Below are 6719 nucleotides of genomic sequence, written 5' to 3' on the forward strand. Positions count from 1 at the left end.
TCTCCCCTGATTATAGCAGGAGATTTAAATATTCCAGATCACATCATTGATAGGCAGTCCAAATGCTTACCTTCTCAGCAAAAATCTACGTAGGCTTTTCATTCATTTGTTGCACAACTTTTCCTGACTAATCCAGAGAGCTGGGCAAGCAGCAAGAGAGAGTCGGGAGGCAGGAGAGAAGAGGAGTAAGGAGAAGGGGATAGAGTCAGGAGGCAGAAGAGAGAGAGAGGGGCAGTGGCGAGAGGTAGCTCCGCCCACCCCTCTTGATGTCAGAAGAACTTTGATCTGAAGCTCCACCTTAAAAGGGGAGAGGCCAACAACACTCAGCCATTCGGCGTACGTCGAAGGCGAGCGTTAAAGGCGCTTGCCTTAGTGAGAGCACCTTTGCGAAGGGCCTTAAGAAAAGGATGAGTCACCGCAAAGAAGAAACACTAGGGAAGGACACTTACACATGCAAGTACCACAAGGGCAACAGGACTGACAAGCAGTAGATAAACACAGTAGTAGCAGAGGGCAATCATAGCAGACGCAGAGGACACACAAAAGCAACAAGGGTAGCGGGTTTAGAATCAGGAGAGGGACTTCACAGTAACACCAAGGACGCTACACAGAATCATATACAAGGAGAAGCCACTTCAGCCAAAGTGTAAGAAGGCATATAGTGAAACAGGGAGAAGCCACTTCAGACAGCAGACCGGTAAGCGGACAGCAATGGAAGCAGCAGACAGAAGCAGGATGTTGAGCTACCCAGTTTTCTGCACCGTTTGACATATGTATGACTATGTATGCACTCGATGCGAGGAACTGAAGGGCCTGAAGAAACAAGTCGGACTCCTGGAAGGCAGAATGCTGGAATTAGAAGCACTTTGAGCAGTGGAGGACGAGAACAGAGAGGCAGAAAACTTCAAGACAGAGGAAACTATTGAGGAAGAAGTCTGGGAGTTAGAGAAGTTCATTGAGGAGGCTATATAGGGAGGCCGTGGAAAATCAGCAACAACAGTGGAACTGCCAAGAGACACCTAGAGTGAGTGAGGACCACCTTTAGGAGAGCCACAAGGAAGAAATAGGTGACACAGCAGCGAGACCTGGAATCAGCAGAGGGGAATCCACAGGAAGATGAGTCCAGTGCAAGCCAACACCAGGATGAGGGAAGATGGAAGTGCACAGAGGACACGGACCTGCGGCTAGAGAGACAAGAGAAGATGCAGAGGATAGCAGTCATCGTGGGAGACTCCATCATCAGACAATAGCCACATAGCGGGAGGAAGACAGGATTGGCTGGTGACCTGCCTACCAGGAGCCAAGGTAGAAGATATAGTGAGCCGCATCGACAGGATCATCGACAGCGTGGAAGAGGAAGATACAGCGGTGGTGATCCACATGGGGACAAACAACATGAGCAACAGCAACTACAGCAGGGAAGCACTGAAAGACCCATTCCAGATACTAGGAGGGAAGCTGAAGACCAGAACGCCGAGGGTAGCGTTATCAGAGATCCTGACGGTACCCAGGGCTAACAAGAAGCGGCAGATAGAGCTGCAAGCTGTCAATACATGGATGAGGCGCTGGTGTGAGGAAGAAGGTTTCCATTTCGTGTGCAACTGGACGACGTTCTGGGGGAAGAGCAAGCTATACAAGAAGGATGGACTCCACCTCAGTGGAGATGGAACGAGGCTACTTGCAAGCAACATCAAACGAGAAATTGAGAAGTTTTAAACTAGGAAGAAGGGGAAAGCAACAGTCGACCCAGAGTCGATGGTTCAGGAAACGGTATACCCAGAGGATACTGTCAGCATAGCTATTGCTAGCAATCAGCATTTTCAGTTGGCATAACTAATGTCAGCAAAGGCCTTTGGGAAATTATATCAATCTGACTCTGGGATGTGGATGCAGATAGACCCTGAATGCTCATGCACAGAATTCACAGAAAGCATCCAGGCAGACTGTTTCAAACAGCCCTAATTAAATCATGATTACAAACCAACTTGCAGCTAAAAGGTGCGAAAAGGTGCTAAGAAGATGTGTTAGGATGGACAGCTTAGGATATACAATGGGTCCAGGTGCACAGATAACTAAGGTTAATCAGAAACTATTGTCAGAGGCTTACTGGAAATTACATTTGACTTCCATCTATTCTTTTCCTGTCTAGCACAAGTTTACTAAGGATGGGGATGCTTAACTTCTATTGAAGCTCAATAGATTCTATATTTAGAATAAGTTTCCAAACTATAAAAAGCCCCCTCGCAACATCACCCCTTCTTGTTCCTCTTGCTGGTCTTGCTCTTCTTGCTCTCTACCTGACGCTTGGGACATCACCTTCCCCACCCCCCCTTTTCTCTCTCTCACTTTCTTTGTGTGCTCTCTCTCTCATTCACAAGAACATAGAAGCAATCTCTGTAATTGTAAAACTTATATCTCTCATTAATTTTAATGTTTAAGTGTAACTTTTATGAATCTTACTTTTCTGTAAGTCTATTTCTATAATATATTCTTTATGCAATCACCTCTGGCCGTGTTTCTTATTTGAGTCTACTTCTTGGTGAATCTTCAGTGACGGTATTGAACTCAGGACCTGGCGTTTTGTAAGGGTGCCTAACATAACACCTACAACCTCACATTGTGGGGTCACAACAATCCTTATAGATACCATGCAGGAAGACTGCGGGAAAGACTCACCAGATCATAGGCAAGACAGAAATCATGACGGATCGAAAGGGACACAAGAGGGAAGGAAATTCAAGAAAGTAACAGGCTGCAAACTCAAGTGTATGTACATGAATGCAAGGAGCCTAAGGAATAAAATGGACTTGGAAGCTATGGCACAAAAAGATGACCTTGACATCATCAGCATCACGGAAACATGGTGGAACGCGAAAACATCTGGGACACTGTGCTACCGGGATACAAGCTATACCACAGAGTAGGTCAGAAAAGTGGGGGTATTGCCCTATACATCAAAGAGGGAATTGAGTCTACCAGAGAGAGCACGCCGTAAACGAAAAATAAGGTAGAATCTCTATGGGCCAAAATTCAGGGAACAAATGGAATGGAAACGAAGATCAGCATCTACTACCGACCCCTAGGGCAATTCGAAGAAACATGGAGAAATGACGGACGAGATTAAACGCAACTGCAAGGGAGGCAACACAGTTATCATGGGCATCTTTGATTATCCGGGGAAGACTTGAACCTAGGCACCTCCAGTTGCGGTAGAGAGACCAAGTTCCTGGATGCTGTAGGCAATTGCTTCCTGGAACAACTTGTCAAGGAAAATACGAGAGGAAATACAATTCTGGAATTCTAAATGGACTACAAGGACCGGTGCAAGGTGTAGAAGTAGAAGGGACGCTGGGAAGCAATGATCACAATATGATCCACTTCAGCCTGAACACAGGGGCAAAACATCGATCCAGAATGACAACCACGGCACTGAACTTCCGAAAAGGGAATTACGAAGGGATGAAGCACGTGGTGGGGAAGAAGATTAAGAAGAGGATAAGCACTGTAAAAACGCTAGAGCAAGCATGGCCCCTTTTTAAGGACACAGTCACTGAGGCACAAAATCCATATATACCACGTATCAACAAGGGATCCAAGAGGAAAAAGAACAAGGAACCGGTGTGGCTCACTGTAGCGGTGAAGGAAGCGATCAGAGACAAGAAGACTTCATTTAAGGAATGGAAAAGGTCAAAAACAGGCGAAAACTGGAAAAAGCACAAACAACATCAAAGCAGGTGCCATAAAGCAGTAAGAGGGATCAAAAGAGACTACAAGGAAAAAATAGCCAAGGAGGCAAAAAAACTTCAAGCCGTTCTTTCAATATATTAAGGGGAAACAACCCACGAAGGGGCCATTGGTTAATCATGGAATAAAGGGAGTGCTAAAGGAGGACAACGCCATCGTTGACAAACTGAACACATTTTTGTGTCTATTTACCAAAGAGGATATACACAACATACCAGAAGCCGACAGGCTATATGTAGGAAACGAAGACAGGAAACTGACAGGGTTAACGGTCAGTCTAGAAGAGGTATGCAGGCAGATTGATAAGCTTAAAAACGATAAATCCCCAGGACTGGATGGCATCCATCTGAGGGTAATCAAGGAAATGAAAGGGGTTATAGCTGAACTGCTTCAACTAATAGCCAATCTGTTGATCAAATCAGGAAGGATTCCGGAAAACTGGAAAGTGGCGAATGTTATGCCGATCTTCAAGAAAGGTTTGAGGGGAGATCTGGGAAACTACAGACCGGTGAGTCTGACTGCGGTACTGGGAAAGATGGGAGAGGCACTGATAAAGGACAGCATCATTGATCACCTTGACGGACACAATCTAATGAGGACCAGCCAGCATGGCTTTAGCAAAGGAAGATCTTGCTTGACGAACTTGCTGCACTTCTTCGAGGGAGTAAACAGGCAGATAGACAAGGGTGACCCGGTCGACATTGTATATCTGGATTTTCTGAAGGCGTTCGACAAGGTCCCACATGAACGACTACTTTGAAAAATTGCAAGCCATAGAATCAAGGGTGAAATACGTGGATTAAAAACTGGTTGGTGGATAGGAAACAGAGTGTGGGGGTAAATTGACAATACTTGGACTGGAAAAGCGTCACGAATGGAGTGCCGCAGGGTTTGGTGCTTGGACCCATGCTCTTCAACATATTTATAAACGACCTGGAAATTGATACGACAAGCGAGGTGATAAAATTTGCAAAAATACGAAGTTATTCAGAGTAGTGAAGACACAGAAGGATTGTGAAGACCTGCAACGTGACAAACACACTCAAGAAATGGGCTACAACATGGCAAATGAGGTTTAACGTGGATAAGTGAAAGGTGATGCATGTCAGTAACAAAAATCTTATACACGAATACAAGATGCCCGGAGCAGTACTCGGAGAGACCCCACAGGAAAGAGTCTTGGGAGTACTGGTCGATAAGTCAATGAAGCTGTCCGCGTAATGCGCGGTGGCGGTGAAAAGGACGAACAGAATGCTAGGAATGATTAAGAAGGGGATCACAAACAAATCGGAGAAGGTTATCATGCCGCTGTACCAGGCCATGGTACACCCCCACCTGGAATACTGCGTCTAGCACTGGTCGCCGTACATGAAGAAGGACACAGTACTACTTGAAAGGGTCCAGAGAAGAGCGACTAAAATGGTTAAGGGGCTGGAGGAGTTGCGGTACAGTGAGAGATTAGAGAAACTGGGCCTGTTCTCACTTGAAAAGAGGAGACTGAGGGGACATGATCGAAACATTTAAGATAATGAAGGGAATATACTTAGTAGATAAAGACAGGTTGTTCACCCTCTCCAAGGTAGAGAGAACAAGAGGGCACTCTCTAAAGTTAAAAGGGGATAGATTCTGTACAAACGTGAGGAAGTTTTTCACCCAGAGAGTGGTAGAAAACTGGAACGCTCTTCCAGAGGCTGTTATAGGGGAAAACATCCTCCAGGGATTCAAGACAAAGTTAGACAAGTTCTTGCAGGGCACTGGTCTTTGACCTAAGGGCTGCCGCGGGAGCGGACTGCTGGGCACGATGGACCACTGGTCTGACTCAGCAGCGGCAGTTCTTATGAGACTACAACACCCAGCGGCTAGAGAATATACTTATCACTCAATTCCTCATAATTGTTTCTCCCGCTTGGATAATATCTTTACTTCTCATTCTTTACTAAATTCTGTAATTTCAACAAATATCTCACCAATACCCATCTCTAATCATGCACTTTTGTTGCCTTATTTTTCACTTGGCATATGTCCATAACTCCTAGATCCCCATTATGGAGATTACAAACTTTTCTTTTAGAGGAAAATGATATCATTCATATTAAAAAATTTATAAAATAATTTTTTATTACTAATAATCATCCAAATATCAACCCATCACTCTTATGGGAATCTCAAAGCCACATTACATGGAGAATTTGTCTCACTATCAACTTATTAATCCAAGAAAAATAAAGCCACTATGCTAGGATTGGAACAATCTATAAAAAAGGAAGAGAACAAATACATTGCCACTAATGACATTCTAGTCTACAATAAACTATGTCAACTGAAGTATGATTATAATAGAATGGTCTCGATTCAAGCAGGCCAAGAGATATTTATAGCAAATTCCAAATTTTATGCTGAAAGTAATAAATCCAGTAAAATGTTAGCCAATTATCTAAAAAGAAAAGAAAAACTACATATAGCAGCTATCCAAAATGAACATATTGAAACTCACTGCTATTCCTGAAATTCTTGAAGTGTATTCTAAATTATACCAATCGGAATTGTTTTTAGAAGGTTCATATATACAAGATTTTTTTAACGACTTGCATGATCCAAAATGTATGGAGTCTGATACTAAATTACTGGAAAATATTACTGAAGAAGAACTTCTCATAGCTTTGAAGCAATTACCAATAGGGAAATCACCTTGCCCAGATGGCATTCACTCTGAGTTCTATAGACTTTTCAAATCTGAGCTATCATGTTGGTTTCTTAAACTCTATAATTATCTCTCTTCAGAAATAATCATGCAGACTCGTTTCACTGAAGCTATAATTACAGTTTTATCCAAGCCACAAAGAGATCCTTTGCTGGTACAAAATTTTAGGCCTACCTCGCTATTAAGTGTTGATTACAAGTTATATGCTAAAATACTTTCTAATAGGCTCAAATCAATCAATAAAGTAATTCATCCTAATCAGACTGAATTCATG

The sequence above is a fragment of the Geotrypetes seraphini genome, chromosome 4 (genome assembly GCF_902459505.1).
Source record: "Geotrypetes seraphini chromosome 4, aGeoSer1.1, whole genome shotgun sequence".
In the NCBI taxonomy this organism is placed as follows: domain Eukaryota; kingdom Metazoa; phylum Chordata; class Amphibia; order Gymnophiona; family Dermophiidae; genus Geotrypetes; species Geotrypetes seraphini.